The 27,482-nt window shown below is 44.9% G+C and overlaps 1 protein-coding gene across 1 annotated transcript in view; it reads right to left on the reverse strand.

Moving 5' to 3' along the window:
• TMEM200A (transmembrane protein 200A) overlaps window positions 1-27,482 on the reverse strand; it is a 251,191-nt gene that overhangs the window by 38,822 nt on the left and 184,887 nt on the right. The window lies entirely within an intron of this gene.

Below are 27,482 nucleotides of genomic sequence, written 5' to 3' on the forward strand. Positions count from 1 at the left end.
GTGAGAGGGTGACAGGGAGAGGTAGTGGATGACAGGGAGATTGAGAGGGTGACAGGGAGAGGTAGTGGATGACAGGGAGAGTGAGAGGGTAACAGGGAGAGGCAGTGGGTGATGGCTACAGAGTGACAGGAAGAGGCAGTGCATGATGGGGTGGAGGGGAGAGGGTGAAAGGGTGAGGCAGTATGTGACAGGGAGAGTGTGACAGGAAAAGGCAGAAGGTGATGGGAAGACGGTGACAGAGAGGCAGTGGATGATGTGGAGAAGGCAACAGGAAGAGGCAGTGGTGATGGGGTGAGGGTTATGGGGAGAGGAATAAAGGGAAAAGTAGTGGGTGACAGGAGAGGGTTAAAGGGAGAGGTAGTGGGTGATGGAGAGAGTGTAATGGGGAGAATTAGTGAGTAACAGGGAGAGAAAAAGAGGGTGACAGGGAGTGGGTGATAGGGAAAGGAAGTGGGTGAAGGGGAGATTGTTACAGGGAGAGTTATATGGTGACAGAAAAATGCAGTGAGTGACTAGGAAGAGGCAAAGAGTGACAGGGAGAGGCACAGAATGATGGAGAGTGGGTGAAAGGAAGAGGCAGTGGGTGATGGTGGGAGGGAGTGGGTAACAGACAGAGGGTGTTGGGGAGAGGCAGAGGGTATGTGAGGTATTTGTAGGAAGGAATTTAAAGTATTCACTGGGACATGAAGGGGGAAGTATCAGTGAGGCAGAGAAGCAGAAAATAATGTGGGGATTTAACAAAATAGCCAAGCAAAGATAATGCTAATGGAAGAATTTAGTGTGGAAATACCGTAGAAGAGGAATTATACAGTATAAGGTGAATAAATAGGAAGCAACAGTTAGCTTCCTGAAAAAATCAGTATATGTATGTGCGAGAGAGAGAGAGAGACAGAGTATGAAAAAGGGAGAGAGACTAGGGGGTATATTTACTAAGCTCCCGATTTTGACCGATTTTGAGTTTTTTTCTTCAAAGTGTCATCTCGGGAATTTACTAAGCACAAATCTCGGCAGTGATGAGGGCATTTTTCGTATTTTTTTTGAAGTCCAAGAAAAAAAATACGAATGAATACACCATCGGTCAAATACGCCTGTTATTTGATAGAACTCTGTCATTTACTAAAATTTGTATTTCACAAACACTGCCGGCAATAGCCAAACACTGCCGTGAATAAATACAAATCGTAAAAAAAAAAGCAGTTTTAAAATAGACCTGCTTTTTTTACCGTGTTCTGATAGGCATGCACGGATCCGTGAGATCCGTGCATGTTTATCAGTGGGAAGGGGTGGGAAAGTGTTAATTTAAAAAAAAAAATGCATGGGGTCCCCCCCCCCCCTAAGCAAAACCAGCCTCGGGCTCTTTGAGCCGGTCCTGGTTCACAAAATATGGGTAAAAAAATGACATGGGTTCCCCCATATTTCATAAACCAGCACCGGGCTCTGCGCCTGGTCCTGGTTCCAAAAATACGAGGGACAAAAAGCGTAGGGGTTCCCCGTATTTTTGAAACCAGCACCGGGCTCCACTAGCCAGGTACATAATGCCACAGCCGGGGGACACTTTTATAGTGGTCCCTGCAGCTCTGGCATAACATACCCAACTAGTCACCCCTGGCCGGGGTATCCTGGAGGAGTGGGAACCCCTTAAATCAAGGGGTCCCCCCCTCCATCCACCCAAGGGCCAGGGTTGAAGCCCGAGGCTGTCCCCCCCCCCCCATCCAAGGGCGGCAGATAGGGGGCTGATAGCCTTTTGAAAAAATGTGAATATTGTTTTTAGTAGCAGTACTACAAGTCCCAGCAAGCCTCCCCCGCAAGCTGGTACTTGGAGAACCACAAGTACCAGCATGCGGTGGAAAACTGGGCCTGCTGGTACCTGTAGTAGTACTACTACTAAAAAAATACCCCCCAAAAAAAGGACACACACCGTGAAAGTATAATTTTATTACATACATGCACACCTCCAAACATACATACTTACCTATGTACCCACGAGGCTCTGTCCTCTTGTCCCTGTAGAATCCTTGGGGTACCTATGAAAAATATTATACTCACATAATCCAGTGTAGAATCAGACCTTTGTATAATCCACGTACTTGGCAAAATAATAAAACGGAAACCCGACCACACACTGAAAGAGGTCCCATGTTTACACATGGGACCCCTTTCCCCGACTGCCAGAACCCCCCCTGACTCCTGTCAAAGAGGGTCCCTTCAGCCAATCAGGGAGCGCCACATCGTGGCACTCTCCTGATTGGCTGTGTGCTCCTGTAGTGTCTGTCAGGCTGCACACGGCAGAGATACAATGTAGCGCCTATGCGCTCCATTGTATCCAATGGTGGGAACTTTGCGGTCAGCGGTGAGGTTACTTTCGGTCAACCGCTGACCGCAAAGTTCCCACCATTGGATACAATGGAGTGCATAGGCGCTACATTGTATCTCTGCCGTGTGCAGCCTGACAGACACTACAGGAGCACACAGCCAATCAGGAGAGTGCCACGATGTGGCGCTCCCTGGTTGGCTGAAGGGACCCTCTTTGACAGGAGTCAGGGGGGGTCCTGGCAGTCGGGGAAAGGAGTCCCATGTGTAAACATGGGACCCCTTTAAGTGCGTGGTCGGGTTTCCGTTTTATTATTTTGCCAAGTACGTGGATTATACAAAGGTCTGATTCTACACTGGATTATGTGAGTATAATTTTTTTCACAGGTATCTCAAGGATTATACAGGGACAAGAGGACAGAGCCTCGTGGGAACATAGGTAAGTATGTATGTTTGGAGGTGTGCATGTATGTAATAAAATTATACTTTCACGGTGTGTGTGTCCTTTTTTTGGGGGTATTTTTTAGTAGTAGTACTAAAGGTACCAGCGGGCCCGGTTTTCCACTGAATGCTGGTACTTGTGGTTCTCCAAGTACCAGCTTGCGGGGGAGGCTTGCTGGGACTTGTAGTACTGCTACTTAAAACAATATTCACATTTTTTCAAAAGGCTATCAGCCCCCCATCCGCTGCCCTTGGATGGGGGGGACAGCCTCGGGCTTCACCCCTGGCCCTTGGGTGGCTGGAGGGGGGGATCCCTTGATTTAAGTGGTTCCCACTCCTCCAGGGTACCCCGTCCAGGGGTGACTAGTTGGGTATATAATGCCAGGGCCGCAGGGACCACAATAAAAGTGTCCCCCGGCTGTGGCATTATGTACCTGGCTAGTGGAGCCCGGTGCTGGTTTCAAAAATATGGGGGACCGCAACGCTTTTTGTCCCCCGTATTTTTGGAACCAGGACCAGGCGCAGAGCCCGGTGCTGGTTTATGAAATATGGGGGAACCCATGTAATTTTTTTACCCATATTTTGTGAAACAGGACCGGCTCGAAGAGCCCGAGGCTGGTTTTGCTTAGGGGGGACGGGGGACCCCACGCATTTTATTTTTTATTTTTAACAATTATTTTTTTTACGAAAGGTGCACAATGAAGCCCTGCACGGATCTCACAGATCCGGCCGAGGTTCATTGTGTTAATGTCGGCAGTGTTTTACTATTCACTCCCGTAAAACACTGCCAAAAAATACGAATGACATCGACATCGGAAAATACGAAAATGCAGAATACGACACCTTAGTAAATTAGTCGTAATAAATTCAAAATGTTGCAAAATTACACTTTCGATGTCATTCGTGTTTGAACTTTAACCTCATTTGGAAAAATACGAATTTTAGTAAATATACCCCATGGAGAGAGATTAGACATAGAGAGATAAATGTCTGTGTGTGCAAGAGAGAGAGAGAGATGTGTATATGTGAGAGAGATATGTACTGTATGTGTGTGCAAGAGAGAGAAACAGAGAAAAATGGAGACAGACAATGATATATAGAAAAAGGGAGACAGAGAGAGACACATAGAGAAAAAGAGAGATAGACATGAAGACAGAGACACATGAAAGAGAGAGAGACATAGTAATGGAGAGAGACATGGAGAGAGACACGCAGAGAAAAGGGGAGAGAGACAGACATAGAGAGAGACACGATGAGAGAGAAATTAGAGAGCTGAAGGGAGACATGAAATGAGAGACATGAAAAGAGAGATATGAAAAGAGAAATTAAAAAATAGCGAGACAGTTTACAGTAACTAAATCTGAGGTATGCTTATTGATGAAGCAGTAATCCCTGATGTGAGTGAAGATCTGACCTTTCACCCAAATGATGAGTCAGCTACAAAGGCACTGGAAACTTGTGTGCTACAAAGGCACTGGAAACTAGGTCAAAATTGATGGCAAGATGAATGCAGCATGTTATCAGAAAATACTGGAGGAAAATTTGCACTCATCAGCCCGGAAGCTGCGCATGGGACGTACTTGGACGTTTCGACATGACAATGATCCAAAACACAAGGCCAAGTCGACCTGTCATTGGCTAAAGCAGAATAAAGTAGTGATGTGCACCGGACATTTTTCGGGTTTTGTGTTTTGGTTTTGGATTCGGTTCCGCGGCCGTGTTTTGGATTCGGACGCGTTTTGGCAAAACCTCCATGAAAAATTTTTGTCGGATTCGGGTGTGTTTTGGATTCTTTTTTTTTTTTTACAAATAACCCTAAAAAACCGCTTAAATCATAGAATTTGGGGGTCATTTTGATCCCATAGTATTATTAACCTCAATAACCATAATTTACACAAATTTTCAGTCTATTCTGAACACCTCACACCTCACAATATTATTTTTAGTCCTAAAATTTGCACCGAGGTCGCTGGATGGCTAAGCTAAGCGACACAAGTGGCCGACACAAACACCGACACAAACACATCTAGGAGTGGCACTGCAGTGTCAGGCAGGATGGCACTTCAAAAAAATTGTCCCCAAACAGCACATGATGCAAAGAAAAAAAGAGGCGCACCAAGGTCGCTGTGTGACTAAGCTAAGCGACCCAAGTGGCCGACACAAACACCTGGCCCATCTAGGAGTGGCACTGCAGTGTCAGGCAGGATGGCACTTCAAAAAAATAGTCCCCAAACAGCACATGATGCAAAGAAAAAAAGAGGCGCACCAAGGTCGCTGTGTGACTAAGCTAAGCAACACAAGTGGCCGACACAAACACCTGGCCCATCTAGGAGTGGCACTGCAGTGTCAGGCAGGATGGCACTTCAAAAAAATAGTCCCCAAAGAGCACATGATGCAAAGAAAAAAAGAGGCGCACCAAGGTCGCTGTGTGACTAAGCTAAGCGACACAAGTGACCGACACAAACACCTGGCCCATCTAGGAGTGGCACTGCAGTGTCAGGCAGGATGGCACTTCAAAAAAATAGTCCCCAAACAGCACATGATGCAAAGAAAAAAAGAGGCGCACCAAGGTCGCTGTATATATACTGGTGGTCACTGTCAGCAAACTGCAAAACTAAAATGCACCATAGGTATAGAATGTAGATGGATAGTATACTTGACGTCACAGAGATAGGTACAGCAGTGGCCTTCCGTACCGTACTGCTTTATATACTGGTGGTCACTGTGTCAGCAAACTGCAAAACTAAAATGCACCACAGGTATAGAATGTAGATGGATAGTATACTTAATGACGACACAGAGGTAGGTACAGCAGTGGCCTTCCGTACCGTACTGCTATATATACTGGTGGTCACTGTGTCAGCAAACTGCAAAACTAAAATGCACCACAGGTATAGAATGTAGATGTATAGTATACTTAATGACGACACAGAGGTAGGTACAGCAGTGGCCTTCCATACCGTACTGCTATATATACTGGTGGTCACTGTGTCAGCAAACTGCAAAACTAAAATGCACCATAGGTATAGAATGTAGATGGATAGTATACTTAATGACGACACAGAGGTAGGTACAGCAGTGGCCTTCCGTACCGTACTGCTATATATACTGGTGGTCACTGTATCAGCAAACTGCAAAACTAAAATGCACCACAGGTATAGAATGTAGATGGATAGTATACTTAATGATAACACAGAGGTAGGTACAGCAGTGGCCTTCCGTACCGTACTGCTATATATACTGGTGGTCACTGTGTCAGCAAACTGCAAAACTAAAATGCACCATAGGTATAGAATGTAGATGGATAGTATACTTAATGACGACACAGAGGTAGGTACAGCAGTGGCCTTCCGTACCGTACTGCTATATATACTGGTGGTCACTGTATCAGCAAACTGCAAAACTAAAATGCACCACAGGTATAGAATGTAGATGGATAGTATACTTAATGATAACACAGAGGTAGGTACAGCAGTGGCCTTCCGTACCGTACTGCTATATATACTGGTGGTCACTGTGTCAGCAAACTGCAAAACTAAAATGCACCACAGGTATAGAATGTAGATGGATAGTATACTTAATGACGACACAGAGGTAGGTACAGCAGTGGCCTTCCGTACCGTACTGCTATATATACTGGTGGTCACTGTGTCAGCAAACTGCAAAACTAAAATGCACCACAGGTATAGAATGTAGATGGATAGTATACTTAATGACGACACAGAGGTAGGTACAGCAGTGGCCTTCCGTACCGTACTGCTATATATACTGGTGGTCACTGTGTCAGCAAACTGCAAAACTAAAATGCACCACAGGTATAGAATTAGAATGTAGATGGATAGTATACTTAATGACGACACAGAGGTAAGTACAGCAGTGGCCTTCCGTACCGTACTGCTATATATACTGGTGGTCACTGTGTCAGCAAAACTCTGCACTGTACTCCTCCTATATATATATTATACTGGTGTTCCCCAGTCCCCACAATAAAGCAGCACACTGAGCACAGATATGGAGTGTTTTTCAGGCAGACAACGTATACTGGTGGTCACTGGTCAGCAAAACTCTGCACTGTACTCCTGCTATATAATACAGCTGCTCCCCAGTCCCCACAATTATGCAGTGTGAGCACAGATATATGCAGCACACTGAGCACAGATATGGAGTGTTTTTTTCAGTCAGAGAACGGATAAAACTGGTGGTCACTGATCAGCAAAACTCTGCACTGTAATCCTCCTATATTAATATAAAGCTGCTCCCCAGTCCCCACAATGATATAAGCAAGCACAAATATTTGCATCAACTCAACAATGAATAAACGGAGAGGACGCCAGCCACGTCCTCTCCCTAACATTTCCAATGCACTAGTGAAAATGGCGGCGACGAGCGGCTGCTTATATAGAATCCGAATCTCGCTAGAATCCGACAGCGGGATGATGACGTTCGGGCGCGCTCTGGTTAACCGAGCCATACAGGAGAATCCGAGTATGGCTCGGACCCGTGTAAAATGGGTGAAGTTCGGGGGGGTTCGGTTTCCAAGAAACCGAACCCGCTCATCACTAGAATAAAGTGAAGGTTCTGGAGTGGCCATCTCAGTCTCCTGACCTCAATATCATTGAGCCACTCTGGGGAGATCTAAAATGTGCAGTTCATGCAAGACAGCCCAAGAATTTACAGGAACTGGAGGCTTTTTGCCAAGAAGAATGGGCAGCTTTACCATCTGAGAAAATAAAGAGCCTCATCCACAACTACCACAAAAGACTTCAAGCTGTCATTGATGTTAAAGGGGGCAATATATGGTATTAAGAACTGGGGTATGTAAACTTTTGATCAGGGTCATTTTGGTAGTTTCTGTTGTCATTATGATTTCAGAAGAGTAAACACAGTTGTTTGACAATAAATGGCTTCACCCAACCACTAACCATGAGTAAAAGAAAAGTTTGTGAGTTATCATTCATATTCTCTGACAAATGGCCAGAAAATCACAAATTCTGCTAGGGTATGTAAACTTATGAGCACAACTGTATGTATCGATGGGATCACAGTTTCTAACAAATGCTTTGACTGAAGTGAAGCTATTTTGTCACAACTTACTGTATAACTAATCAGAGGCATCACTGTCACTGGTGACACCCGAAGGGGAGGGAGGGGGCAATGCAGTGCGCGCGGCAAATAAGTGCGTGGCAGCAAAAAGGTGTTGCCGGGTGTCCCAGAAGTTGCGGACTGCACCCGTGGACCAGTGTGTGTGCGGTTCTGGCTCTTGCACAGTGACAGGAGCTGGATGCTGTCACTGAAGAGAAACCGACACTTTGGTGTCACCCCCCTGTTGTGACGCCACTGTAACTAATACACATGCTTTTCCTTACCTATATTTAACATGTTGTTTGTAGTTAGTAAAACATTTATTTATTTATTTATTTGACTTTATTTGTCTAATTGCACTAAAATAAACAATCCTGTTATCCGATTGTTTGTAATGGATTAAAGTAGATTTATGGAAATTAGCACCATATGAGTAAATAATCCCCAATACTTTTTTCAAGTAAATGAATGTAGTAATGCCCCACTTATAATGCACTTTTTTTAATTAATAAGTAATCTATCTTACCGATTCAAGCTTGTCATATTACTACATAGCGTTGATATCCCTTGTGAAATAGCTCTACTAGTCAGCTACAGTTATAAAAGAATGTTTCTGCTTAATATAGAATCTCTTTACTGGAAACATTTCAAGTATTATACAAAAAGTGTTCAGAAGTATTATAATTTCATTAATCCATATGCTCTTGTTCAGCACTGGTAATGCAGTCAGCCTACTTATTATATTAAATTGCTGTTAGTAAGCTTCACATATTGATGTCTGCAAAGCTTTCAAATCAGTATTTCTAAAGCATTTATTTTGAGCTGCATAGTTACAGTATTATCAGAAAAACCTAGAACTACAATATATTTTTATCGTTACAGATAAAAATTAATGACTTATTTTCATATACATCCAGGTTTGAGGACATAGACACCCATAACATATACATAAAATATGTATTTATCTAATATAAACTTACAATTACAAAGCAATCTTATACAGTATAACGTTTATCAACACCACTTGCTTTATACCAAAATAACCTATCACAACCCACTACTCCACAATAGAAGCCCCATCCAAACTAAAATACATACTGTATAGGACAGGATTCAGCAACACCAAAAATTAATCACACCATTGTCCTGCACTCCCAATATGCATCAAACAATGGGCAACACCATATAAACGTAGATGGTGTTGACTAAAAGAAGCCTATTGGTTTCTCTTCACAGCATTCCCTGAGAGAGATCCAACAGGATCACTCCTAGTGTCACCTGCGACTTATTTGTGCACTGGTCATAAATCTGGAAGTCCACATACCACAAAGAACAGGTCTTATTGGGAGAGCTGTCCTTTGCTTAAATCTACATGATCAGTTGCTGGATGCATGCATTCAAAATGTGATGTGCAATGCATTCCGCCCACAAGGAGATATTTATCAAATCTTAAGTGGAGGTGGAGTGAAAAGTGGAGACGTTGTGCATAGCACCCATCAGATTCTGGCTGGCGTTTATTTAGTCCATTAATTAAAATGATAGCTACAAGATAATTGGTTACTATTAACAACATCATCATTTGTCCTCTTTAGCATGTTTGATCGTTTATATTATGCTCCTGAACTGTGTGGACAACACAAGTGTGTGTATTCAGTATTCACTCGCATGTAGGGTTGTTTTACGTGGAAATGTATGACCTGCCAGGACCTGGAAGGAAGTGATATCTTTTGCCATGCATGCTGGGAAGTTCCTGTTTCCCTGAAGTCAGTCTAGTTATGTATGTGATGTTTCACTCCTGACGTTGTTGCTCCAGTCCATCTGTATGCTTGCCTTGCTACTAGTCATCATCATCATCATCATCATCATCATCATCATCATCATCAGTAAACAGCTGCTCCAGCCTATACTAAGTGCAAAACATATCCATATGACATAACTGCTTACTCTCCAGGAAGTTGCGAGAGACTCCTGATATTTGTGTAGTCCCCCACTCCCCCAGAAGAGCAGACAGATCGCCTACATCCTGTGCCCTTACTAGTGAAGCATGCAGCATTGTGAGATAATTATGGGAATAACGTTTTGGAGCTCTGCACCCTCGCGAGGACCCGAGACTTACAGCATTTTATCTGGTGGGGCCTAATAACATGAGAGTCTGGCCCCCCTCGAGGTGACCAGCAGATTCTTCTCTCTGGGCTTCTCCCGGATAGGAAACAGAGACAGTCAGGAGGTATGGCATAGGAGCAGGTATATTTTCACTTAGAATACTTTCAACTCTGCATAGCTCGCAGTTACGTCAACATGCCTTAACTGAACTTTGCCATTTGTTTGTTTGAAAATTTAGATGCAATCAAAATAATTATGAAATGTGTATGTCAGAACTCTGGTATTTGGTGAACCCAAGTTTGAATCTACTGTATGTGTGGTTCCTGTGACAACGGGGGACTAGAGCAAGGTTCAGAGGTACCGGAGCCAGCGCAGCAGGATTCAGAATGAAGGGCGCACTGGTAAGGCATGAGATGCTAACTCCCGATTCCTGACAGCATACACTCAATCCCAGAGCACTGACAGTGGAAATACACACAAGATAAGCTGCACCAACAGGCATACATTCAGTTTGTCTATAACTGCACAGATCTGCATCTAAACCTAATCAGTCTATTGTGTGGTTTATCTGATATCTTCATTAACTATTGCAATAATGAACTCGACGGTGTAGTATGGTATGCCGGCGGTGATCCCGGCGGCCAGCATACCGGTGCCGGGATCCCGACCGCCGGCATACCGACAGCTGGGCAAGCGCAAATGAGCCACTTGTGGGCTCGCTGCGCTCGCCACGCTATTTATTCTCTCTCCAGGGGGGTTGTGGACTCCTAAGAGGGAGAATAGTTGTCGGTATACCGGGTGTCGGGATTCCGGCCCCGGTATACTGAGTGCCGGGATCCCAACAGCAGGCATACTGAATACCACCCTTAACTAGATTGTCTTTATCCCAGCCAGTATAGTTTATTTGCCAGTTGTCACACCAGCATCATGCCATAGTATACTATTTACAGCAACTTAAATGTTCATTCTATATTATCCTCCTGCTGGTGCTCGTTCCATTGAATATTTTATTTTGTCTTACAATTGATTTTTGGGTGAACAAATGAATCAGTGTGATAGGTCTAAGGCACGTTTTACTTATGACATCATTGCATGCATATCAGCATTTTTAACGCTGTATGCATGAAGATTTTTAGCTCCCGATGAGAGCTATACTTTGCGGTGTGGGGACTACCGGGTTTAGGGTGTCAGTTTACACATGCGCCAATTGGATCCTACTCATGGCAGAGTGCAATAAGAAGCCCATAGGTTTCTATTGGAATTACCCATCAGATCAAAGCAGCTTGGAGCATGTGTGAAAAGTGGCCAACCCTTCGAAAATGCTATTTTCAGAGGATTCACTGCAAGAAAAGGTTTCAAGCAACTCAGAATTTGATGTAGATTTTTATAAAGATTTAAAATAAAAAATATTTAAAGTACTGCAGATTCAAACCTCTCAAGAAGTAGCATGGAGCATGTCACTGCAGATAGAGCCAGTGTTTCCTATTAAGTGCAAACCCAATTGGACAGGTACAGAGAAAGATTAAGGACAAGAAACAGCAGCATTATTACTCATACAAAGATAACTATTCTTCATCATGACACGGATTACTGAGAATCATTAAAATCCAATGTTTGTTAATTTGGTACCCCCAATCCACAAAGAAAAGCTCAATCAATTAATTTACAGAGAGCTTGACAGGGGAGGACATGCCACCTCTCGGGGTCTGAAAATGTTAATTGCTTCACAAAAAAAGAATTATTGTGACTTGTACTTGCCCATTTGCCATAGAGAAAAAATAGAAATGTTATAGGGTATTTGCAACTATCAATACTTGAAATTTGTTGTTAAGGCCCTACAGATATATGTTAAAAGCTTCCGGGGTGATTGACCGTTTACTACAAATATGACAGTAACTCTGTGCTACATGTTATGTATACAGCCTATCCTGTTTGAGCAGCAGATGTGATGCCAAATATTATAAAAATTATATTTGCTGTCTTTTATCTGATAGGAAGAAAAAAAGGCATTTTGTTTCCCCCAGCACCTTGAATGATAACAGTAAACAGATTTAAATCCCACAAAATATTGGAATTCAGAGATCTCAGTTACATATATTCTAGTGATGAGCGGATTCGGTTTTACTCGGTTTTACTCGGTTCTCAAAACCGAATCTTATTGGCTATCCAAAACACGTGACATCAGTGAGCCAATAAGATTCGGTTTTGAGAACCGAGTAAAACCGAGTAAAACCGAATCCGCTCATCATTTGCACAAATGTATAAATAAGCCCCAAAGCCACGTCAAGGCCTTGATGCGGCTTTGGGGCTTATTCATACATTTGTGCAAATATATGTGTATCTGAGATCTCTGAATTCCAATATTGTGTGGGATTTAAATCTGGTTACTGTTATCTTTCAGGGTGCAGGGGGAAACCTAATGCCTTTTTTTTCTTGCTTAGAAATACCCCTCCCTTTCAAGCACCTGAATGATATCACTAAGCTAACTGAGCATCTGCCACTATACAGTATATGTCTTTTATCTGATAGGCTAAGAATATATAGTATATAATCAATAGTTGCTGAAGTGTTCAGTGAAAAGGCACTGTGAAATTACTCAGCAAGATTGAAATCTATGTACTGGGAAAAGGGATTCTTTGGTGTTCTGGTTGAGCTGCCGGAATGTACAAAAAAAGAGAAATGTATGGAGACAGCTAGAAACTATGGAGACAGCTAGAAACGAAAACAAATTTGCTGACACTATTTTTTTTTATTATTATTATTATTATTATTATTATAAAATTGTATTTTTATGCACCACAAGGGTTCCGCACTGTCTAACAAAGAACATAAACAAATGAACCAACTATGATTCAGGCGCTAAAATAGATATGTAATTAGGGGTCTATTTACTAAGCCTTGAACGGAGATAAAGTACCAGCCAATCGGCTCCTAACTGTAATTTTTCAAACACAGCTTGTAACATGGCAGTTAGGGGTTGATTGGCTGGGACTTTATATGCGTCCAAGGCTTAGTAAATAGACCCCTAAGTTAGACTATTTATTATTACTTCAGCCGCAAAAATAGCCCAGTTGTGTCTGTATACACACAACTAATGGTATCCAGTCTTTAGGTCGACAGTAATTAGGTCGACACTGTCTTGGTTGACCACTATTGGTCGACAGTAAGTAGGTCGGCATGGTTTCTAGGTCGACAGGGACTCTAGGTTGACATGTTCTAGGTCGACATGACAAAAGGTCGACATGAGTTTTTCACAATTTTTTTCAATTTTGGAACTTTTTCATACTTTACGATCCACGTGGACTACAATTGGGAACGGTAACCTGTGCCGAGTGCACCTTTTCTCATGTTGACCTAGAGTCCCTGTCGACCTAGAAACCATGTTGATCTACTTACTGTCGACCAATAGTGGTCGACCCAGACACTGTCAACCTAAGTCTAATCTACCTAACATACCACACCACAACTAATTAGGTGCAGCTGACTTATCCAATAAATGGGCCCTCAGCTTCCTAAGCAAACAGAAAAAATATATGTATTTGATTAATTGGGCTAATTAAAACCAAAAATACCAAGTAGCTAATTATAGCTGATTTGACATACATAATTCTTGTTTAGAAGCAAAGTATCACTTTTTATTTTCTTTTGTACTTTTGTATTTTAAGAAAATGATTTCTCACAAATAAAGTACACAATTTAAATACAGTGGCCACATAATACTATAAAATATACTTAAAAGTATATAAATTCACATTTGTATAGCACCCAATGTTATGAAAATAATTACTTTCCAATGCAGTTTGACAGTATGTCTATCCATATAGCAATGAGAGTTCGTAGCTTAGATAATTTAAACCATACCTCCCAACAGTCCCGATTTGGGACTGTCCTGCTGTCCCACCCGCGGGCCACAGTGTCTCGCGGTGTGTGTGTGTGTGGGGGGCAGCTGGGAAGCTCCTGTCACTGCTGCTCTGCAGTGAATAGACGCTGTGTGGCGCACATGCGCACAGTGTCTATTCATGAGTGACAGAGGGAGAGGGGGCATGCCAGCAGCTCACAGAGCTCTGAGCATGCCCTCTCAGTGACGGAGAAGGGAGGTGTGACTTACAATCGCGGAATCACCGCAAAGCCATGCCCCCTTTTTCAAGACCACGCCCTTTTTCGGGAGTGCGCGGCAAAGCTTCAATAGGTAAGAATGTTGGGAGGTATGCTTAAAACAGGTATCCAATGTCCATATGGTCACAGGTAAAATACAGATGATAAGGGAGGCGTACCAATCCATCGTTTGGAAAGAATGAAGCGCATGCAGGGTGGTCTAATTGTAAGCTGTATCTATCCCGCTGGAATAGGTAACTTCCCGTCTGATAGTCTCCGATGCCGGAGGCACCTGTTTTCAGGCTGTGTACCTCTGCTCGTGTGACGTGCTCATCAGCTTTAGTGTCAGCTATAATTAGCTACTTGGTATTTTTGGTTTTAATTAGCGCAATTATCCACATACATACATATACAAATGAGCCAAACAAGAAAACAGCGACTTAGGGGCCATCCTTTTAGCTCTGATAGCAGACACTTATCTCCTAATGCCAGCTCTTATTGGGGATGGGTCTCGCCTGCCTCAGGCAGGCAAAGCCAAATCCCAAGTACTGTAAGTGACTATTTTTTTCTGCGATTTTTCCGCGGACCCTATGCACTTTTGAAAACAACAACAACATTTTTTTTCTCTCAATGTAAATGGATACCGATGATAAATAAAAATAAAAATCAGTGATCATTTTTTTTTAAATGTGAAAAAACCCTGTTTATTACAGCTAATTAGACACCCCCCTTACAGTACAAGACAGTATAGGACAAGTATATGTATATAACCATTGCTGCATCAAGGGATATGAAACTGAAATAAGTAGCAGGGTGGCTGAAGCTGGGGGCTAGGTGCCTTGGGACACTTGCAGGGGTGCATTGGATTGGTGGTCCAAGACCAATTCAAATTATTTATGGTCAACGTAATAGGCAATGTTAAGGTATGGCAATAGATTGCCAACCACAACATATGTGAACAATCAGAAGCGAATCTTATCCCTCACCACACAATTGAACCCAAGGATGACATATAAACACAATTTACTTAATTTAATATTTTTTTCTAAATTTATCAATAAGAAACATTTGGCCTAGGAGTGCCATAAATAAAATTCTTATACTCTAGGTGCCGTATTTCAAAAAAGTTTGAGTAGAAGATAGTCTAGTAAGAGAGGGGAAAGCACAAGAGGGGGGAGGAATGATGGTAGTTAATGATATAAAACAACTGATGTCATAAACTTTTATGGAATTACGAAGCCTTTTTATCATCACTGGCTAGGTGGCACTCGCTGCGATACTTAACTACCAGAGTAATTCAGTATTGCTCAGGTACTACAGAAGTGTTATAACAAACTATGAAAAAAGGTAGGATGCTTGGAATACTGCAGCTACAAAAATAAACAGTGACACTTGCCAAAATCACCCAAAATAATACAATAACAACAAAAATAACTTACAGCACTATAACCAATCTTAGGTTCATGGTTTCTTCATACCAGTAAATCTTAAATAAACACAAAATACACATACAGTAACTGCTAATTCACACACCCTTTAGTTAGAAGAAGTGTCCATAATACTGGTGTATTTGAGAATTTGCTTCACCATCTATTTTCCTAATTGTTTTTTAAAAGGATTAGTTCCATAGAGTACATGGACAGAATAAATACTGTCTATCTGCTCTATGGAGGTGTACAATCGCCTTTCGGTAGTATCTTTATATATCTCTCAACCACCACCAGCAAATAAGTAGTAAAAAGAGTATATCACAAATATAACTTGTGGTAATAAATACCTTTTTAATACCCTTTTCAAAAGCCAGTTAAATGGACCACATCATGCCTGGTTGTTGGGCCGGTGCGGTCAACAGAGAGCTGGGAAAGCCGTGTGCAGTGCAGCTTCTGGCTCTCTGGTTTGTCCTCTGCTGCTGCTGATCATACTGCCCATAGCTATGCAATATCCGGGTGTGCCGCGAGTCCACGCCCCCTGACCCATGGCACAGCCCCATGAGCAATGGCCGTGCACCCCTTTTACATCATGCATGCCCCGTTGCTCAGCAATATAACTCACGGCACGCCCGCATGAGCAGTGTCTGCACGCCCCTTTTACATCACGCGCGCCCCCCCTTTCACGTGCGTACATGCACGGATGCTAGGGCCGAAAAAAAGTGGTCAAAGTCCGTCCCTGCCTCTACAGGTAATTATACCTAAACAAAATCAAAGCTTGATGGCAGGTGGCAGGGCTACAACAAGACCATGAGAGTGATTCAGAACTGATCGTAGATGTGCCCAAATTAGCACATCTACAATCAGAGTCTCTGACATGCGGGGGCCACCCCGCATGTCAGGCACTACCTCCACCCTCCTGCACAGGTGCAAAAGTATCACACGGCGATAATTCTTTCGCACCCGCCGAGTAGCTCCATGCCTCCGCAGCCTAGCTGCGCTGGCAGGCGGCTACCCGCCATGTTTTGGGTTGCAGCAGCTGCGTGTGACATCATGCAGCCACCATGGCCCGCCCCAGCAACGGTCCAGACACGCCTGCATTGTCTGGACCACACACCCCCAGCAGCTTTATAACGCCTTTGGCACGCCCCTCCCCTCCCGCCCCACGACCGCCTCTGCCTGTCAATCAAGCAGAGGTGATCGCACCAGTGAGATGCTTTCTCATCTCACTGGGTGCACATGCGCAGTGCGCCCACTGCGCGCACTCCACACAGGGCTCCAGAGTGCGATTGCTGCCGTTGCAGTGATCGCCTCTGAATTAGGCCTAAGTCATAAAAACCAAGACCATATAACAACAAAATAAGGCAGATCACAACAACAAGAAACAACAACATCTTAAACAAGGGTCTGTATATAAGGGGATGTAGTTATGTGACCTGCGGTCACAATACTGCCCCTCCATCCTGCCCCCAGAAAATCCCAACAGTCAGCATGCCAACTAACACTGACTATTCCCACTCGTGGGTGTCCATGACACCCATAGAGTGGGAATAGAACCTCACCACGAGCATTCAGCGTGGCAAGCACAGCGAGACCGCAGGGGGCTTTGTTGCGCTCGCCACCCCGCTGCCGGCATTCTGCGTCTGGGATCCCGGCGTCGAGATGCTGACCGCCATGATCCCGGCTGCCAGTAAAGCATACCCAACCCATATATAACACATATAACTAGCTGCTTTCCTTTGGCCAAAGCAGTGCCGGACTGCCCATCTGGCATTTCTGGCAAGTGCCAGAAGGTGAATGGGCTGGTGAGGCGGTGTGGTCACACAGAGAGCTAATAAGGGCGCGCGCTGTGTGGTGCAGCTTCCGGCTCTCTGGATTGTCCCCCTCCTGCCTTCTGTTGTGCCCGTTTCTAAAAAATATTGGGGCATGCCACGAGTCAGGGGGGCATGGCATGTCCCTTTGGCGCGTGCGTGCACATGAATGCCAGGGCAGAAAAGTGGCCCAAGTCTGTCCCTGGGCCAAAGGCATTAATTCCTGACACAGCAAGCCTTCCGCTGGTGCCCAGATTAAATTAATTGTTTCTGACCGATGCCAGAAACAAAGCGCTGCAAAACCAACCTGTGTTGGTATTTTGTTAAAAGGTGAACCATATCAATGCACATGCCAAGAACAAGTAGTTGGAAGGAGCCAACCGAAACAAAAAATACCTGAAAATCAGAGCATACCACAGCATCAACCACCAAGAGTAAATTAGGGTGCAACAGAATATCAATCGCATGTCTGCAATCTGCTGCAGCTGGAGATACACTAGCCCATCCTTTACATATCAATCCCCATCAGTGTTAAAAGGTCCACAGCCGATACTGTATCTTCAGTATTGCTGCAGAGCTGTGGTACAGCAAGCCCCACAGAATTATATGATGCTACAATGTGTCAATTTGCATCCAGCTCCAGAAAGCATTACCCTTTCAGAGCTTGAAGATGATAGGCAACACCATTGCGGGTCCAGTCAGGATCCTGGTGGTCGGGTTCCCGGTGGTCAAAATGGCAATGCCGGAATCTCGACAAGGCACGCAACATCAGTGCTGGGATCCTGAACAATCATCTGCCATCTTGCCAGAGATGTAAAGGCTTCCATACACTATGACGAGGTATCGCATGCGCTCCATCACATGCAATACCTCTTCAACTCCCCGTCAGCCACCGGCAGCTCCTGGACTCACAATGTTGTGAGTCCAGGGCACCTTCACTCACAATGTGCTAATGTGTGATCTAACGTTAAGCACCCTCATCGCAAGCGACAGGGCCAGATCTTACCTACTGCAGGTAAGATCTGAAAGCCCTTCTTACACCCCCCGGGAGTGCGCCTCATATCGTAATAGTAAGTGGTCTCCACATGATGTGGTCCACTTACTCGCGATACGTCAGCTTAATGCACAATTGGCACAATATCACGCTAGTGCAGGCATGTCCAAACTGCGGCCCTCCAGCTGTTGTGAAACTACTTATCCCAGCATGCCCTGACACAGTTTTGTTGTCAGAGAATGCTAAAGCTGTGTCAGGCCTTGCTGGGATGTGTAGTTTCTCAACAGCCGCAGTTTGGACATGCCTGCTCTAGTGTATGGGGGCCTTGAGCTGCGCTGGGGGGGGGCAGAGGGGTTACGTCTAGGCTGCGGGGGGAGTGTTAGGGTTAGTCTGCATGAAGGGGGGTTAGGTTTAGGCTGCGGGAAGGGGGGTTAGGTTTAGGCTATAGTGGGGAGGGATAGGGTTAGACTGCCAGGGAGGGAGGGTTAGGTTTCGACTGCAGGAAGGGGGGGGGGGGGAAGCTAGGTTCAGACTCCACCACAGAGGGTTAGGGTTAGGCTGCGAGGGGCAGGGTTAGGTTTAGACTGTGAGAAGGAAGGGTTAGGAGACCATGGAGAGGAAGGTCAGTATACTTACCTTCCCCCTGTAGGAATTATCACTGTCAGGATGCCACGGTCGGTATTCTGACAGCTGGCATCCTCACCGCCGGCATATCCATCCCAACTCCAGCCACAGCATGCCATGCTAAGCAGAGAGGAACTATTGGCCAGATAAGGAGTTGTACGCTAATGCCGTTGCAGCTGCCAATATAAAAGCATTGAGTGTGCAAGTGAAGCAAATGGTGCAGCTGCCTGGATTTGTACTGAGACATCCACTGGTGGCTTAACGAGCCCCAGTGGCTGTGTACAAAGACACAGCATCGCTCACAGATCAGACAATTATGGAACTTGTGAGAAGCCCTATTGTTGTGCAGTATGGCGGCAGGAAGTAAGACCCCGGAGACATTATGGGATCGCGGGTGCAAGCTCAGATGTGCCCCAAAATCTGCCCCTGAATTTTTTCTGGACACACCCACCAAATTTTCCATGATTTTCACTTTGCAAATAAGTCCTCTCTGCGACCCATTCACGAGACCATCTTAGCATATGCGCAGTGCGACTCAGGCGTTCATATTACCTCACTTCGGTCAGTGGTGCATGCCTGGCTAGCTACAACAAGCCTGGCCAACCTGTAAGTAGCTTAGAGGAGACTGTGAGACACTGAGAGAACGCTGGAGAGATGCTGGCTGGCTAGTGACCGGAACCAGAAGTGACGTTCGCGAGCGCGCGTACACGATGGAATGGAGCGATCGCACCAGCAGCAAGGTGCAAGTGCTGTGAACCGTGCCGTGAGCCGGGGGGAACCAGCAAGGTGATAGATGGAGGGGAGGGGAGTGTAGTGGATGGACGGAGAGGAGTGGAGCAGAGGGGAGTGAAGCTGAACCAAGAGGGAAGCAGGCATCCCGCAGTCGCAGCAGCCTGAGCTGCCTGAGCCACTACCTGTACTACAGCATCTGAGCACTGGTTGGAGGAGCAGGGAGCAGATAAGTATTAGCTTTTCCTATTAGCTTTTCCTACTGTGTTGTATAATCGATTGTCTCCCTTTGTCCATTACTGTGTTTTATTGTACTTAATTCCCTGTGTCTATTACTGTATTTTATTTGTACTTAATTTATATGAACTTAATTTATCCTTTATTTGTCCTTTATTTATTTATTTATTTATTTATTGTCCTTTATTGTCCCTTATATATTGTCCTTATAAATAGATTGTCTCCCTCTTTTTGATTTTCTGAAGGTAACAGGGAGTTAGCACTAATTAAAAAAGGGTGGGGCCGCGATTGAGAATCTCACTCAGTGCGTATTGTGCATGATGTATGCACACCTGGCACAACAGTCCGAGTGTGGGTACATCTGTACGAGATGTGAGCGAACGGCCGCCCTGGAAGCCCAGGTAATTGATCTAGAGCAGACCCTTATGCGACTGAGGAGTATTCACAATCTTGAGCAAAGTTTAGATAGAACGGTGGAGAAGTTGCAGGGGGGAACACTGATAGACGAGGATGATCAGGTAGACACCTGGGTCACGGTTAGAAGGAAGAAGAAGAGGGGGATACAGGACATCTCCGATCTGCCAAACCCCAACAAATTCTCCCGATCGATGGACGAAGATTCTGAGGATGGCAGTGAGGAAATGACGGAACCGGAGGATACTGTTCCCTCTAGCAACCAGAGGAGCGGTCCCCCCCCCCCCCCCCCCCTCGGTACAGATGGGAAAAAAGTTAGTGAGGTACCTAGTCAGATTGTGGTGGTAGGATTGTGGTGGTAGGGGATTCTATTTATCAGGAGGACAGACAGGGCAATATGCTACCGAGACCATGATCGCCGTACAGTCTGTTGTCTTCTGGGTGCTCTGGTACGGCACATCGCGGACAAGGTAGATAGATTGTAGGGTGGGGCTGGTAAAGACCAGGCAGTCTTGGTGCATGTTGGTACAATGACAAAGTTAGTGGCAGGTGGGATGTCCTTAAGAAATACTATATGGAATTAGGCAAGAAACTTAAGGCAAGGACATCTAGGGTAATATTCTCCGAAATATTACTAGTGCCACGGGCTAGCCCAGGGAGGAGATTAGGAAGGTACATGTGTGGCTTAGAGACTGGTGTAGGAAGGAGGGGTTTGTGTTCTTGGAACACTGGGCGGACTTCTCAGTCAGGCGCAATCTTTTTTGTTGCAAAGGATTGCACCTGAATGAGGAGGGGGCTGCGGTGCTGGGGGGCAGAATGGTTAGAAGGTTGGAGGAGCTTTTAAACTAGGAACCTGGGGGGAGTGTTTAGCTAGAAGGTACGGGTCAAACCGTGAGAAAGGATGGGGGTAGTGAACAATTTGGGGGTGGAGAAGGGAGGAGCGAAAGATCAGCCGGCAAGGGCAAGGGTATTTGCATGGGTATTGACACCAGGGGTGTTCTTCAGTTTGCCGGCTGTTGGGATCCCGGCGCACAGTATACCAGCGCAGGAATCATGATACCCGGCATAACGACACCTTTTCTCCCTCATGGGGGGTCCACGACCCCCCTGGAGGGGGAATAGACAGCGTGCCCACATAGTGGCGAGCGCAGAGTGCCCGCAGCCTGGCAAGCGCAGCATGCCCGCAGGGGGCTCATTTGCGCTCGTCCAGCTGTCGGTATGCCGACATTCAGGATTCTGGCGCTAGTATGCTGTCCGCCAGGAGCCCGGCCGCCGGCATACCATACTACACCCGACACCGGAAATACTGACACAGGTATTGGCCAAGATAATCCCAATTTATTACCTAATGATGAATATGGCTCAACAATACGGTATATAGAAAATGATGTCCATAGCGTAAGGGAAGATACTAACATCAGGGGGAGGGGGTTTAGAAAGTCTTAATAGGTCAAATAGAGATAGTGGTGAGGAAACCTGTATTAAGTATGATGAGGGTGGAAAGGGAGGGAGGAGAATAACAGTCGGTAAGGGTAATTCTGAAAAGGTACTTGTAAATATAGATAAGATACCATTAAAACAAATGGGCAACGGAGATGCTAAACTAAAATGTATGCTTGCACATGCAAGAAGCCTATCAGGTAAAATGGGGGAATTGGAATGGTTTGTATCAAAGTCTCAGTATGATATTATAGGTATTACGAAACTTGGTGGGACGACTCTCATGACTGGGTTTGGAGGGATATTCTCTTTTCAGGAGGGATAGGGCTACCAAAAGGGGAGGAAAGGTATGTTTCTTTGTTAAACCATATCTAAAACAAACTAAATAAATGGTATTTACTAGGGGACTGGATATAACGTGGAGTCGCTGTGTGTTGGGATCACAAGTGGGGGCACAGAAGCAAAGAAATTAGTCATTGGCATGTGCTACAAGCAACCAGAAATTAACATACATGACGAGGAACAACTCTTACAGCAAATTGAAAAAGCTGCGGGAATGGGGGACATCCTAGTGTTAGGGGATTTTAACTATCCTGATATAAATTGGAGTAACGATTCATGTGTAAAAAACTAGTAGCAGCAGGATCTTAAATACATTAAAGGATCAATACTTGACTCAATTAGTCAGGAACCCAACTGGAGGTAAAAATATTCTGGACCTAGTTATTACCAATAATGTGGACATTATATCAAACACTAAGGTTGGGGAGACCTTGGGAAACAGTGAGCACTATATGATCACATTCGACATCAGTTTCAAGAAACATAGCTATAAGGGAACAACTAAAACATTTAACTTTAGAAAAGCTAGCTTCAATATGCTGAGACAGGCATTAAATGACATTGACTGGAAAGTTTTGTTTCATGGTAAAGACACAATGGAAATGTGGGATGCTTTAAAAGGGTTGCTTGATAGAAATATTTACAAATTAATTCCCATGAGCAGTAAATGCAGGAGTACTAAACACAAACCAATGTGGCTTAATAAGGAGGTAAAAGAAGCTATGGCTAAAAAGAGGCGGGCTTTCAAAACATTTAAATCTAACGGTGGGGAGGAGTCATTTCAGTATTATAAGGAATGCAATAAAAAAAGCAAAAAAGTAATAAAGGCAGCTAAAGTTGTTAACGAAAAGCAAATCGCTATAGAGAGTAAAACCAATCCTAAAAAGTTTTATAAATACATAAACAGTAAAAGATTAAAGAAGGAGAACCTAGGCCCACTAAAAGATGAATTGGGAGCTTTGATAAACGATTATAAAATAAAAGCGGAAATAATTAACTTTTTTTTTTCCTCAGTATTCACCAGGGAGGATCATATGGTGAGAGTTAGGGTAATAGTGAAGGTAATGACTCTTGGCTTGATGCTTGTTTAAGTGAGGAAGTAGTGCTGGAGAGACTAACCAACATAAAGATTAATAAATCACCAGGCCCAGATGGTTTTTATCCAAGGGTTATTATGGAGCTTAGGTCACAGCTAGCAAAACCCCTATACTTGATTTTCCATAGTTCAATTAGATCAGACATGGTTCCAAAGGATTGGCACATAGCTAAGGTAGTGCCTTTATTTAAAAAGGGAACTCAAAATAATCCTGGTAACTATAGACCAGTTAGTTTAACCTCTATAGTGGGTAAAATATTGGAAGGTATTTTGAGGGATAGCATAAAGGATTATCTGAAGGTTAATAAGATTATTAGCAAAATTCAGCATAGGTTTGTAAGGGACAGATCATGTCAAACTAACTTGATTAGATTCTACGAGGAAGTGAGCGAGAATCTTGACCAGAGAAAAGCAGTAGATGTGGTGTATTTAGATTTTGCCAAAGTCTTCAATACAGTGCCTCACAGGAGACCGATCATCAAATTAAGTGAACTTGGCCTAGGATATACTATTTGTACATGGATAGGTAATTGGCTGGATAACAGAGTACAACGAGTAGTGGTCAACGGGATTTTCTTCAGCTGGGCACCATTAGTCAGCTGTATATCACAAGGGTCAGTAATTGGCCCACTACTGTTCAATATATTTATCAATGATCTAGAAATAGGCCTGGAAAGCAGTGTCAATCTTTGCAGATGATACTAAACTGTGTAAGGTAATTAATTCAGAAAGCGATGTGGAGTCTCTACAGAATCACATATTTAAACTTGAAACCTGGGCGTCTGAATGGGGAATGAGGTTCAATATAGAAAAAGGCAAAGTTATTTTGGGGACAAAACACACACATGCATCCTACACTCTAAATGGGGAAAAATAAGATTTTAAACCTACCAGTAAATCTTTTTCTCCTAGTCCGTAGAGGATGCTGGGGACTCCGTAAGGACCATGGGGTATAGACAGGCTCCGCAGGAGACATGGGCACCTAAAATAACTTTCTAGTATGGTGTGCACTGGCTCCTCCCTCTATGCCCCTCCTCCAGACCTCAGTTAGAGAACTGTGCCCAGAGGAGACGGACAGTACGAGGAAAGGATTTTGTTAATCTAAGGGCAAGATTCATACCAGCCCACACCAATCATACCATATAACCTGGAATACACATAACCAGTTAACAGTATGAACAAACAACAGTACCGGTCCAAGACCGAGTCTAACTGTAACATAACCCTTATGTAAGCAATAACTATATACAAGTCTTGCAGATTTTCCACACTGGGACGGGCGCCCAGCATCCTCTACGGATTAGGAGAAAAAGATTTACCGGTAGGTTTAATATCTTATTTTCTCTTACGTCCTAGAGGATGCTGGGGACTCCGTAAGGACCATGGGGTTTATACCAAAGCTCCCAATCGGGCGGGAGAGTGCGGATGACTCTGCAGCACTGACTGAGCAAATGCTAGGTCCTCATCAGCCAGGGTATCAAACTTTTAGAATTTATCAAAAGTGTTTGACTCCGACCAAGTTGCTGCTCGGCAAAGCTGTAATGCCGAGACGCCCCGGCCAGCCGCCCAAGAAGAGCCCACCTTCCTAGTGGAATGGGCCTTTAGTGAATGCGGTAATGGCAATCCAGCCGTAACATAAGCCTGCTGAATCGTGTTACAGATCCAGCGAGCAATAGTCTGCTTCGAAGCAGGCGCGCCAATCTTGTTGGCAGCATACAGGACAAACAATGCATCTGTTTTCCTAATTCTAGCCGTCCTGGCTACATAAATTTTTAAGGCCCTGACTACATCCAGGGACATGGAATCCTCCAAGTCACTCGTAGCTACAGGCACCACAATAGGTTGGTTCATATGAAATCAAGACACCACCTTGGGTAAAAATTGAGGACGAGTCCTCAATTCCGCTCTATCTACGTGAAAAATCAAGTAAGGGCTCTTGTAAGACAAGGCCGCCAATTCTGACACACGCCTCGCAGATGCTAAGGCTAACAACATGACCACCTTCCAGGTGAGAAATTTCAACTCCACCATTTTAAGGGTTTCAATTCAAACCAGTGTGATTTAAGGAACTGCAACACCACGTTCAGGTCCCATGGTGCCACCGGGGGCACAAAAGGAGGCTGGATGTGTAGCACTCCTTTTACAAACGTCTGGACTTCTGGGAGAGAAGCCAATTCCTTCTGAAAGAATATTGACAAGGTCAAAATCTGTACTTTAACAGAGCCTAACTTTAGGCCCATATCCACTCCTGTCTGTAGGAAGTGGAGAAAACGACCCAGATGGAAATCTTCCGTAGGAGCATTCTTGGTTTCACACCAAGAGACATATTTCCGCCAGATACGGTGATAATGTTTTACCGTCACCTCCTTCCTAGCCTTTATTAGAGTAGGTATGACCTCCTCCGGAATACCCTTCTCCGCTAGGATCCGGCGTTCAACCGCCATGCCGTTAAACGTAACCGCGGTAAGTCTTGGAACATGCAGGGCCCCTGCATGTAACAGGTCTTCCCTTAGAGGATGAGGCCAGGGATCTTCCGTGAGAATCTCCTGAAGATCTGAGTACCAGGCCCTTCGAGGCCAGTCTGGAACAATGAGTATTGTTTGAACTCTTTTTCGATTTATGATCCTCAACACTTTTGTGATGAGAGGAAGAGGAGGAAACACGTAGACCGACTGGAATACCCATGGTGTTACCAGAGTGTCTACTGCTATTGCCTGAGGGTCCCGGGACCTGGCACAATACCTCCGAAGCTTTTTGTTGAGGCATGACGCCATCATGTCTATTTGAGGAACTCCCCAGAGATCCGTTATCTCTGCAAAGACTTCTTGATGAAGTCGCCCCTCTCCTGGATGGAGATCGTGTCTGCTGAGGAAGTCTGCTTCCCAGTTGTCCACTCCCGGAATGAAGACAGCTGACAGAGCGCTTACGTGATTTTCCGCCCAGCGAAGAATCATGGTGGCTTCCGCCATCGCGACTCTGCTTCTTGTCCCGCCTTGGCGGTTCACATGAGCTACTGCTGTGACATTGTCTGATTGAATCAGAACCGGTAGGTTGCGAAGAAGAATATCCGCTTGTCGAAGGCCGTTGTATATGGCCCTTAGCTCCAACACGTTGATGTGTAGACAGGACTCCTGGTCTGACCATAGTCCCTGAAAATGTCTTCCTTGGGTGACTGCTTCCCATCCTCGGTGGCTCGCGTCCGTGGTTACCAGGATCCAGTCCTGAATGCCAAACCTGTGACCCTCTAGAAGGTGAGCACTTTGCAGCCACCATAGAAGAGAAACCCTGGCCCTGGGGGACAGTGTTATTTTTTGATGTAATTGTAGATGGGACCCGGACCATTTGTCCAGAAGATCCCATTGAAATGTCCTTGCATGGAACCTGCCGAAGGGAATGGCCTCGTAAGTTGCCACTATTTTCCCCAGAACCCGAGTGCATTGATGAGCTGACATTCTTTTCGGCTTCAGTAGTTCTCGGAGCATGTTCTGGAGGTCCTGGACTTTTTCCAACGGGAGGAAAACTTTCTTTTGTTCCGTGTCCAGTATCATGCCAAGGAAGGCTAGTCGAGTTGTCGGAACCAACTGTGACTTTGGTAGATTGAGAATCCACCCATGTTGCTGAAGCACTCTCTGAGAGAGTGCCACGTTCTCCAGTAATTGCTCTCTTGATCTCGCTTTTATCAGGAGATCGTCCAAGTATGGGATAATTGTGACTCCTCGCTTGCGCAGGATCACCATAATTTCCGCCATTATCTTGGTGAAAATCCTCGGGACCGTGGACAGCCCAAACGGCAACGTCTGAAACTGGTAATGACAATCCTGTACCGCGAATCTCAGGTACTCCTGATTAGAGGGATATATGGGGACATGAAGGTAAGCATCCTTTATGTCCAGTGACACCATAAAATCCCCCCCTTCCAGGCAGGCTATCACCGCTCGGAGCGATTCCATCTTGAATTTGAATCTTTTCAGGTACAGGTTCAGGGATTTTAGGTTTAAAATGGGCCTAACCGAACCATCCGGCTTCAGGACCACAAATAGGGTTGAATAATATCCTTTTCCCTGTTGGCTCAGGGGAACCCTGATAATCACTCGCTGTTGACACAGCGTTTGAATTGCAGCTAGCACTACTTCCCGCTCTGGAGTAGAAGCTGGTATGGCCGACTTGAAAAATCGGCGTGGGGGCACCTCTTCGAATTCCAGCTTGTAGCCCTGGGAGACTATTTCTATCACCCAAGGGTCCACGTCTGACTGAACCCAGACTTGGCTGAACAGTCGAAGGCGTGCCCCCACCTGAGCGGACTCCCGCAGGGGAGCCCCGGCGTCATGCGGTGGACT

This window comes from Pseudophryne corroboree, chromosome 4, assembly GCF_028390025.1.
Source record: "Pseudophryne corroboree isolate aPseCor3 chromosome 4, aPseCor3.hap2, whole genome shotgun sequence".
Classification (NCBI taxonomy): domain Eukaryota; kingdom Metazoa; phylum Chordata; class Amphibia; order Anura; family Myobatrachidae; genus Pseudophryne; species Pseudophryne corroboree.